At 33.6% G+C, this 12,262-nt stretch overlaps 1 pseudogene; it reads right to left on the reverse strand.

Annotated features, from left to right (window-relative positions):
- Nucleotides 1-5,987: 5,987 nt before the first annotated feature.
- Nucleotides 5,988-8,146, reverse strand: LOC132272982 (disease resistance protein RPM1-like; annotated as a pseudogene).
- Nucleotides 8,147-12,262: the final 4,116 nt, after the last annotated feature.

A 12,262-nucleotide genomic window follows, 5' to 3' on the forward strand; every position in this document is an offset into this window, starting at 1 on the left:
GCAACTAAGATAAAGTAAAATTAATCTAAAATTAAAAGTCTATCATTTTTAGTTTCTTTCCACACTTTAAATTATGAAAACATATACTAAATGATTTTAAATAAATAGAGAATATAATTCTCCATTAGAATACTATAAATTAAGGACCTTGAAAAAACATTAGTATTTGCAATGATATTATACATATTGTGTCATGCTTTTTATAGGATCAACACTTTGAACATTTAATTTACCCAAAAAAAAAAAACTGAGAACATTTAAATGGACATATAATAATATATTAAGAGTTGTTTTGGCAGTACCTTTCTAAAAAAATTATGAAGCCAATAGTAGTCTCCTAATTCTAAATTAGTTGCTGACCAAATTCAAAATATTTTATTAAGCCTAGTATAAAACATGGATCAATCTTGAAATTTGAGTTTTGATTATAATTAATACTTCTCAAGCAATATTTATTCAAAGGCCATTTTATATATCTATTTTGATTAATTTTATTTGGTTTCCGTTACTGTTTGCAAATTTGGTGAATAAACAATCGGTAGTGATGGGGAAGGGTTTGTTTACTGGACAGAGAAACCTACGCCAAAAAGTAGCAAAATTATTTTATTCTTATTTCCTTTAATAAATTATCTAGTTCTATCTATATTTCATGGTATGAAAAGAAAATGTAAGTTTCTTAAAATAAAGAAAAGAAAAGTTAATTAACTAATTGCTCTAGGATTAGATCCTAAGGCTACATTTATATATATCTTTTTTTACAACCAACTATTACTATGCATGGTGTGGATGAATTTCTTGCCCACTGATGAGCAAGAGTGATCATTATCCATTAAAGAGATAATAAATTTAGATGGGTAAAGACAAGAAACCCTCTAAACTATGTTCGAATTTGCAAATAACCTTCTTGAAGTATATTTTGTGCATAATACCTAAACTATCACATTTAGTTGCAAAATGCCCCAATCATTGACCTTTTTATTAAAAGACTATAATACCCTTTCTTATTGAATTATACTTAATCTGTTTTTCTTATTGAAATAAATTATGAAAAAAAATCATACTAATTTGATGACATATACTCCATTAAAATTGTATAAATTTACATTTAATTTTTTAAATTATTTGTTTAAATAAAATTTTAAGTAGAAAATTTTAAAACAATTTAATTAATTTCTTAAATTTTCATGAATATATTGTATGAAAACGAAGTTATCTTTTAGGGTAAAAAAGTTTAAACGGAGTATAATAAGTTTTATTATAAATAATAAAAAAAAAAATTTCTAGTTGGTACTCACATACATTGCCTCCACTGAGGTTCGAACCCTTGACCTTCCTTGGTCTTATACCGCTAGGCCCCTGTTGGTAAATAAATAATAAATTTTTAACAATAAGTTAATTATTTTAAAAATGGTAGTTACAAATCTTTTTTTGTTTCCCTCCCCTTTATGATAAATTGATACTAATGATATAATTAAGGTAAATGCTATAATCAATATAATAAAAATAATTAATGAGATTTGGTGTTTCTCAATTACAGCCTATGGATGCGAACAAGAAGTCAATTAAATCCAAATCTCTTACTACCATGGTAGAACAAAATCTATATTAATTTTAACCTTTTGGAACCCTGTATTGAAGCATACCTGTTTTCCTGTATAGGCATTGGTAAGCCTGAGGAACCCTAAATTAGGCACTGCTTGGATGTATGGAAGTCGGTTTCTCTTAGCATAGACCAATGCAACATCCAATGTGCGAGGGTTGTTAGGATAATGATGTCTCAAATTCTATTATGATTATGGGTCTATTTTTAGAGTGGTATTATATATATCCTCTAATGTATAGATAATTTTGCCAGTGAGTTAGGTTTGGGGTTATAAAATAGATACGCGGGTTATTGTTAAGAGCATGAGTGGAGAGAAACTTGTAGCCCGTAAAGATAATCTCGTGACGGTGTGAGCACAATGGATAGAAAGTTTGCGTGTTTGTAACAATACAGATATTCCTCATTTGCTACTCTCACCTTCGTAATGCCAATCATTGTGGGTTGGGTCATTTTCCCACTTGTTTAATAAAACCTCTTCTGCTTCTACACAAGTTAGCACTTGCAAGTTCTATAGATTCAAATATTTGAGGGTACTGTTGTGCCAAATACATAATCAAAGTCCAAATTATTTTTTTGATTGTGGCGGTAAATAAGTAGAAGCCGCAAATTTTGCAACTTAGAAATCCCAGTTGGAAGCACTTCTATGTTTGAGTTCTTAATGTCTAAAGTTTAAAGATTGTGGAGTCTTCCAATAGACTTTGAAAGCTCCTTCAACTTGGATCCTTTCAACTTCAAATATCCCAAACTGAAAAGATTAACTAGTTTGATTTACTCATGAGAATTGACTTAATTTCCATCATTTCATTGGTATTATTTTACCCACATGAATCTACTATAAACAGCAGTGAAAAATTCCCTTAAATACTTCCTAAACTTGTACATATATATATTTCAGAATTTCAAGCAAATTTATTTTTACTTTTTTTTTTTTTAATCAAAAATATTTCAAACAATTGTATAAATGGTAAGAGTTGGGCTAAAGGGACCAAACGGTCCACACTTGGCAAACCAAACCCATAAACCAAAAGATGTTCCAGGGAAAGAAACTACAAAATTGTAAAGTAACTTGGCCCAATCCAAATAAAATATCCCCGAGAATCATGAAGCTCTTTATACCTTTTCAACCAAGGCCCAAGCCCAACATAAAGTGACCATGATTTTAATCCTAAAAGGCACATTTTACAACAGGCACATGTTAGTCGTAAATGTCATTGATTTAATAGTTTCAACTTTCAACTATTAAGCACCAAGGTTTGGAAGAGTTGGCAAGGTAAAGTCTTGGACACCATCATGTCCCTAATTTGAAACTGTCTATGCCGGGGTTTATCTGCTAAATAGTTCCCGATTTTCAAACTATTAAAACTAAATTCGAGGAAAAAACACCTATTATAATTAAATTCCAGAAAAGAAAAACTACTAATATTAGACAATTTAAATTTATATAATCTCGCTCACACTTTATATTGAAATATTTCCAAACAATATTTTGGTAAAATATTTTGAGGAGTCAAGTTTGCTTTATTTATTTATCTTTTGATTAATTAAATTTCTATTTATCTGCCAAAATTGAAGAAAAGCTGGACTGGTCCCCAGACCCGGCCCAAGCAGTGGTTCATACCATTTGCTTTCTTTTTTCTTTTCAATAATCAGGTGTCCGGAACTTTGCCCTACCTAATTCATGAGACCTGTGTAAGACATTCTCACACGAATTAGGTAAAACTCGAATTACGTATGTAAGTGTGGCCTCTAAATAATTATTTACATTTAGGAGGAATCGATCATGATACTTTCATGAGGCACAAAAGACAAGTCATTTCTTACTCACATAATTTAATCGGATATATCTAATTCTGTAACTCTGTATCATTACCCATGACAGTAAAATAGAAATTAGCAAAGATAAATTTCAATATAAACAACGACTGAACCACCACATTACAACCAACAACATCAACAACTACTGCTACATCATCAGCCTCATCAACAACTACAACAATAACCATGACAAAAGCAAAAGCAGGTAAACCTTTTATTTCATATAAAAAGCAGATGTACTTGTAGTAGTTTGCACATATCCACCATGCCTTGACAAACCAAGCAAACTAGCTAGGTAGGACTTTCATTGCTTCAAACATAATAAAACTAGCATTGTCAACAACAATAACAACAACAAAAGCAGAGACTTTTTAATTTCATAAAACACCATGTACTACATATGTAGCCGTCTTGATCAATAGGCCACAGTTGCCTGAAACAGTCTTCGACATCACAACATATATCCACCATGTCCAAATTTTATTAACGAGGAAATTACTTAGTACCATTTTGAAATAAACAAAGTGAACTGGCTGGGGCTAGCAACCGATACATCACATGGAAGAAAACAATGACAATCACAAAAAGTATTTGATAAATAAATCTAGAAGTGTTTTAGTTACCATCGTGGGGCAGACTATGTCCAAATGATACAGGGCACAAGAAGGAAAGAAATGTGTATTTTTTTTTTTTTTTTTTAATGAAACACAAAACAGATAATGTATCACCTTCTTGCAGTAGATCAAATCAGGACAATTTTTCATAAACCATCCCGTGTGGTAACTGGAAGTAATGTTTGATCACTGGGATGTGCCCAACCTCTGGCCGATCCACACTCTCTTCTCAACGTATTCGCTCTATGAGCTCACTCGAAACCATCCACAAACTTAATTCTTGCAGGTGCAGGAGATTTTTGAGACCACAAGGCAACATCTTCAACTCCTCGCACCTACGTAGATTCAATTCTTGAAGACCTGGCATCACTCCCTTCTCTATTACTATTTCATTTAGTCGAGGAAAATTTCCCAAGTGCAAACTTTTAAGCTTGTGGAATCCCGTACTAAAGCATAACTTCTTTCCTGTATAGGCATTAACAAGCTCGAGCTGTTGGGAAACGTGCAAGTTTTAAAAACTTTTCGAGGGATTTTGATTCATAAATCTTGATTCATCACATAGAGACAAGTTTTACGCAAAAATAAAAATATGATGTATCATTCAATTAACAGATTGAATACTTACATCAAAGGTCTGAGTAAACCTTTAAAACTTTCCTCTAAAGTGAATGTTCTCACTTATTGTAGATCCCTTAGCAAGATGCCTTCTTCTTAGATCTCCATCTTCTTGGTAATTGTTTTGCCTTTAGGAATCACTCATAAGCCTCCATGAATGACCTTGGAAAATTAGGCTTGTGGGAGCCTCCATTAGATGAGAACATAAACCCTAATTTTCTAGAGAGAGAAAATAAATTCCTTTTTCCTTCTCATTAAAAATCCCCCCCTAAAATATACATAGACCATGTATATTTATAGGCAACATAAAAATAATGAAAAGGAAACAACAAATCCTTCTCCATCTCTAATTCATATGTCTCAAATCTAATATGATTCCAATATCAAGTTGGGCTATGAGTGAGAATCCATTGGGCCTATTATTTTATTGACTGTAATGAATTAATAATTTGCCCGGTCCATGGACCCAATTCAATTAATTCATAAATTAAATTCTACTCCACTAAAAGAAATTAATTGAACTCCAATTAAATAATAAATAACCTCTAAGTCAATATTGCACTTTGACCCTTCTATGCATAATTAGTTATCGGATAAATAAAGCCATCAATCCGACTACTTAATTAATATATCTATTTTGGTACCTCTGATTATTTCTGGCTCGATCACAATAAAACATTTGTTTGACAAAAATAATAATTTAAATAAATAAATATATAATAAATTATTTTGTCTAAAAACACACGAAGGCCTTCGAATTTACTTTGTGATCAACCATAATCAATACAAAATAAATACAAATAGCAATGATGCAAATATTGAAAATATAACCCTCTAACTATTAATTACATAACTACCCAAAGATCCCGAAGAATCCGCCGAACAAATCAAAGTAATTATTAATTAATAAAAGAGTCTATACTTTTCTCATACTTAAGAGTCAAATGCCATGACGGTGATAGGGAGTAATTGCATACGACGGCTCTCGCAATATATCTCAACCTAACGCGGATCCAGTTCAAGTCTTAATTAATTATGAATCCATCCATAATTACCGACTATGAACAATTTATAATTACTATTTATATATCATGCATTGATTGCCATCACATACATATATATAAATATTTCTTGTAATTACATCGACATTATCAATTTCATAATGAATCGAAACATAATACATTGAATTCACCAATTATATAAATCATAAATATTTCAGATATGTCAGGAACATATGTCACTATAATCCAGATAGGAATTTGCTATGCCAGGGCATATAAATCCCAACACGAGCATCCCTAAATTAGGCAGTCCTTAGATGTACGGAAGTGGGTTTTCTGTCAGCCTCGACCATGCAAAAACAAAGCTGTGAGAGTTTGGAGCGAGTGAAACCAATGTGGCACCTTCTCCAGTTTTCCTCCCAAAACGAGCTTTTTAAGGTAGGGCGGAGCTATGGAGAATGCATCCATTCGAAGGTGTTCCTCTTCATCAGTTACCACCACGCCTAAGTAGGAAAGAAGTTTCATATTTTGGATCGAGACGCACAAGTTTTCCTCATCTGTTTCTCTCACTTTTGTAATGCAAATAGTTCGGAGTTGGGTCATGTTCCTTGCTTCTCTCAACAACCCTGCTTCTGCTTCTACAACCGAAAGCACTTGCAAGTTCTTTAGCTTACAAATATTTGGCGGTGCTGGTGTGCCATACATGTAATCAAAGTCAACACCAAGTCCTTTGAAGCGGTACATAATTAGATGCCGCAAATTCTGCAACTTGGTAATCCCATTTGGAAGCATGTCTATCTTTGAGTCTGTAATGTTTAAGGTTTGAAGATTTTGGAGTCTTTCAATGGACTTCGGAAGCTCCTCCACCTTAGTTCCTTTTAGGCTCAAATATCTCAAATTGAAGAGATGCAATAGCTCATCTGGCAATTTTACAATTGGTGCATTTTCTAGATCCAAGACTCTTAAAAGTCTTAAGCTAGTGGCAATGTACTCAAAGATGGAGAAATAACATTAGCAACAAATAGAAAAAGAGAGCGAATATGAGACATACTCTTCCATGATTTAAATAGTAGGTCTGTGTCACCATTTTGGATTGACAAGCGACGTGCTCCATTCTCTTGATCACTGCCTAGGGTAGTGCCATCGTAGACGGTGCAAAATTTCTCCTTTTCTGATACCAATAGAGCAAGCTCCCGCATGAGATCATGCATCTTGAAATACCTTGGCCTTCCTGCTGAATTCCTCTCCACAACTTGAAGCATGCTTCGGTTAATGAGTGCCATAAGATAACTCTCCGATACGTCTTCCGGTGTTGTCTTCTTGACCTTTTCTACGAATCCTTCTGCCATCAAAAGCCTAATGAGCCTCGTTCGCTTAATTTGGTAGTCTTCTGGAAAAAGACTACAATATAAGAAGCAACACTTGAGTCGGTAAGGCAAATCATTGAAGCTGAGCAGCAGGATACTTTTCATTCTTTCGAAGTGGGTGTTGTTGCTCGACATCCAGTTGTTCAAGCCATCACAAGCTTGTCTCCACTCCGATTCTATTTTTCTGGAAGACATGACACCACCCAAAGTAACAATTGCGAGAGGTAGACCTTCACATTTTGCGACAAGTTCATGAGCTAAGTTCTCGAGTTCCTGAGGACATCTCTTGTTGGGATCGTCTGAAAACGCTTTCATGCTAAAGAGGTCCCACGCATCAGAATCTCCCAGTGGTTTAAGATTGTGGACATGGATTTTAACTTCAAAAGAAGATGAAGCTATATCTGTTTTCCGAGTTGTAAGCAAGACACGGCTTCCAAGTCCTTCATCTGGAAGTGAACATTTTAGGTCCTTCCAGAGGTCACCGCTCCATACATTATCCAGAACAAGTACATACCTTTTTGGGCGTAAGTAGTTCAAAAGAATCTCGACCAGCCTTATGTATCTCATGGTGCTCAAGTCAGTTGGAACTGCTTCGTTTTATTGGCGGTAGAACTCTTCAATCATGCGCCTAAGTAACTCCTCTACGTCGTAAGTTTGGGACACGGTGATCCATGCATAGCAATGAAAACATCGCTCGACACTCCGGTGGTTATAGGCGTTGGCAACTAGGGTGGACTTTCCTGAACCTCCCATCCCCACCACTGAAATAACAGTGCGTTGTGGTTCGCCATCCGTTAACCATTTGACCAGTTGTTGTTTATCAGCTTCAATCCCAACTAGATCGTCATCTTTAAAGGAGAGAGCAGATTCCGCCTGGTTTTGCATCCATCTTTGATCAACATGCGAGCTTGTTCCTTTCAGAAGATCGACACCGTAACGTTGTTTCCTTTCTGGAATATCTTTGATCATTCTCTTGATGATCTGTAACTCAGTGGCTATTTGGTGCTTTACCCATAGATTCTTTGGAATGCCAATAGTTTTGTAGAAAAGCCATCTGAATTTATCCCCACTTTGTTGCTTGTTCTTGTGATACATGAACTCGTCTATGATGTTTTCAACTCTGTAGGCCATGCCTCTCACTTCTTCCACCTAGGATTCCTCTACTTCTGAGAGAGCTCTCTTTTTATTAGCCATCCGTCAACCATTTGACGGAAACAATCTTGCTGATCAAGAGGTCCACGCAGGAAAGGCCATACTTATTGCTTTCTAGATAGCTTAATTCCCTTCTCAGCACTTAATTTGTTCAGTGTGTTTACATTAAAAAAAACTACTACATTTCGTAAAATGAATGTAATGTGTGACATTGTCAAGGCTACGAAAGATGGTTAATTATGCCAACCATATTATATTACATTTTTCCAGCTGGATTCACGTTGCCCTTCCTCCATCTCTGCTTTCTTTGAAAGTTGTGGTAGTGGGCAGCTGAAAGTCCATGTGGGACATGACAACTTCTCTTTCAGCATGGTCATCTCAATTTTGGAGGACATTAATCAAGTGTGTTTATTAGTAAATTAATCTTTTATGTTAGAGATATTGAAAATAACGTATGGGATATGCAAAATTCAATTTGTTTGTATTCGTACCTAGTGACGATGAATCTGAACCACGAGAATATTATCACCAGTGCACCCACCGAAACAAATTTAATTATAATTAAGTCATAATTCAAAAGCATTCATTATATGTCAAGATTCTTTTTCTTTTTCTTTTTTTTCTTTTTTTTTTTTTTTTTTTTTTTTTTTTTTTGTAGTTGTTTATCTATGAATGAATTTGCAGAATGGCTGGTAACTAAATTTAAAATAAAATGAAAATTTAAGAATTTAGTTGAAAATTAATTTAAATCATTAAATATTCAACTTGCTTATGCAAAATCTGATGATGATAACTGCAGTAGAAAAAATACAAATGTTATTATTATTCAGCTTTCCTACCCCCTCCTCTCTTTCCCTTCCTTTCAAAGGACTCCTTCAAATTTAAAGAGTATTTGCATAAACAATCAATTTAAAATGTCTGTAAGAAACCAAATGTCACAATATATATTTTTTATACCCGCCAACACAAGCTTGCATATTCCTTCAGAAGTCGAATGCTTCTTGGGGATGGAGAGGGATATCAGCAACTAAAAATGTCATCAAAAAAGGTATGGCTTGGAGGGTGGGAAATGGCGCTGATAATTGGCTACCGGATCCCTCAAAACCTTTTATTTCTTCCCCTTTTGTGCATCGCTCTTTGAAGAAGGTCAAAGAGCTTATTGATCATAACACTAGATCTTGGAACCGTGTTTTGATCCGTCAGCACTTCAACTTAAGGGATAATCTTATTTTTCAGATCCCTCTCAGGTTGTCAGGTGGTCCGGATCGCCATTTTTGGTTCCCCTCTTCAGATGGTAATTTTTCAGTTAAATCTGCTTACAAGTTAGCAAGATCTCTCCGCGAAGTCAATGACTTTCATCTTCCTTTCCAGTCCACAAGAGCAGTTGTCCCTATAGAAGTCCATTTGGAAGATTCAAGCTTCCCGTAAATTTATTTTCTTCCTTCAGTAATATTGTCATGAGAGGATGCCAATCCTTTCTAAGCTTGAAATCCAAAAATATATGTGACGGAAACTATCTTGCCGATCAAGAGGTCCACCGCAGGAAAGGCCATACTTATTGCTTTCTAGCTAGCTTAATTCCCTTCTCAGCACTTTATTTGTTCGGTGTGTTTACATTAAAAAAAACTATTACATTTCGTAAAATGAATGTAATGTGTGACATTGTCAAAGGTCCGAAAGATGGTTAATTATGCCAACCGTATTCTTTTCCATTTTTCCAGCTGGATTCACGTTGCCCTTCTTCCTTTCTTTGAAAGTAGTGGTAGTGGGCAGCTGAAAGTCTATGTGGGACAAGACAGCTTCTCTTTCAGAACAATTTTGGAGGACATTAAATTCATTAATCAACTGTGTTTATTAGTAAATTAATATTGTATGTTAGAGATGTTAAAAATAACTAATAAATTTGTTTGTATTCATACCTGACGACGATGGATCTGAACCACGAGAATATTATCGCCAACACACCCAAAGAAACAAATTTAATTATAATTAAGTCATAATTCAAAAGCATCCATTATATGTCAAGATTTTTTTGTTGTTTCTTTATGAAGGTATTTCAGAATTGTTGGTAACTAAATTTAAAATAAAATGAAAATTTAAGAATTTACTTGAAAATTAATTTAAATCATTAATATTTGACTTGTTTATGCAAAATCTAATGATGATATATAACTACAGCACTAACGGGCCAGTGGCTTAATGGTATCAGCTTTTTACTTTTCAAAGAAAAGTCAAGAGTTCAAATCTCTTCTAAAAAAAATATATGTGACTGTGGCAGAAAAAATACCAAAGTTACTATTATTCAACTTTCCTACCCCTCTTCTCTTTCCCTTCCTTTCAAATGATGTATTTGCAAAAACAATCAATTTAAAATGTCCGTAAGAAATCAAATGTCACAATATATATTTTATATACATGCCAAATAAAAAAGATGATTGAATAAAAAATATATATATTATATATATTGCGGATTCCTTCAGAAGTCAAATTAGATTATTCAAGTAGACAAGTTGAGAAAGAGATGATTGAATAAAAATAAATAAATAAATAAAATTTAACTTATCCACAAACATCTAAATAGTCTTCATTTCACAACTCATTGAGAACTCTTCTTTCTTGCTGACTAACTATTATTTTAGGGTAAATTGCTTTGACATCTGAAAGATTTTGAGAAATCACTGGTTAAAGTTTTGATCAAAAATTTAGTTATCCTTCTCTGAAGTTTGAAAACCAAAAATGTTGTTAGGCGAAGAAAATTACCAATATTTTTATTAACCATTATGAAATGATCATTTAATCCACACCCCTTTAAACCGAATACCCTTTATTTTACCGTATCAACATTTTGATTACAAATAATTATTCATTAATGTAAGAATAGGAAATGTTTTAAATACTTCAATGGAATAAAAAATTTAGTGTTAAATGCTTGGACACTTTTAGAGGTTTGAGTTTATTACTCCCAGATTAAATTTGAGTAAAAATTATTTTGGCACTCCCTTCAAATTTGGTTTAATTCGCCCTGACATCCCTAGAACTTAAAATGCCTAAATTACCTTCCATCCCCACTTTCTCCCTCTACCAGCCTATGCCTGATACTTTAATTTGACATATTAACGTTAAATTCAACAATTGTGCCAAATATCCATGCAAAAACTCAAAAAAAATATTGAATTATAACTTTGTGGGCCTGATATATACTTTAATTTGACATACCTGATCCGCAACTTTCTTAATGTATTCTTTATTTTTCTTTCATTTATATTTTATTCGCCCTGTGTAATTGCTATCAAATTTCATTCATGAAAAAAAATAATAATAATAAATAAATATTTATCAATTAAAATTATAATATAATAGTAAAATATAGATCAAGATTTCACTTTCAGTCCAGATCTAAACCATGAAACAAAGGCAAGAATACATAAAGAAAAATGATAGGTCTTTCGACGTTAATTGTCGACTCATCCTACGAATACAACGTGGTTGGATCCCATTGGAACTCTTAAAAAAATTCTCATAAACATCTCATTCTCGTCGACTCATTCCCAACCACGTTATATTCGGAGGAGTAGTCGGCAATTGAAGTCGGAAGATCTATCACTTCTCATACATAAATTAAATGATAGTTGACTGGCCAAAGAAGGAAGTAGAGTAGAAGCAGTGGAATTGGAATAAAATTAGGTCTTAATTCAAATTTCGTATAACAAATGCGTCGAAGTATAAAAAAAACACCTTTCAATTATGCTTATATTGCATATCACACTTGAACAAAAAATACCCTTTAAGATTCAATTTGGTACAATCAAGTCCCTTTAGTACATTTAAAACCAAACTTGACCAAAATATCCTTAGTCAATAATTTTATAGAATATATAAAAATACAAAATTTTGTAAAAAGACCAAAAAGGACAATAACAGTGACTTTATATATATATATATATATATATATATATATTGAACATGTCCGCGTAGACTTTGTAGAAGCCCTGGGCGGTGTTGGAGTAGCCGGAGAAGACGGAGTTGGAGAAGAGGTCGGGGACGGTAGAGGAACCAAATGGGGTGGGACTGGAGAAGAGGATCTGAGAACGGTGC

Source organism: Cornus florida, unplaced genomic scaffold (genome assembly GCF_030987335.1).
Source record: "Cornus florida cultivar Cherokee Brave unplaced genomic scaffold, ASM3098733v1 CherokeeBrave_3.0.0_Hap2_Chr09, whole genome shotgun sequence".
NCBI classification, from domain to species: domain Eukaryota; kingdom Viridiplantae; phylum Streptophyta; class Magnoliopsida; order Cornales; family Cornaceae; genus Cornus; species Cornus florida.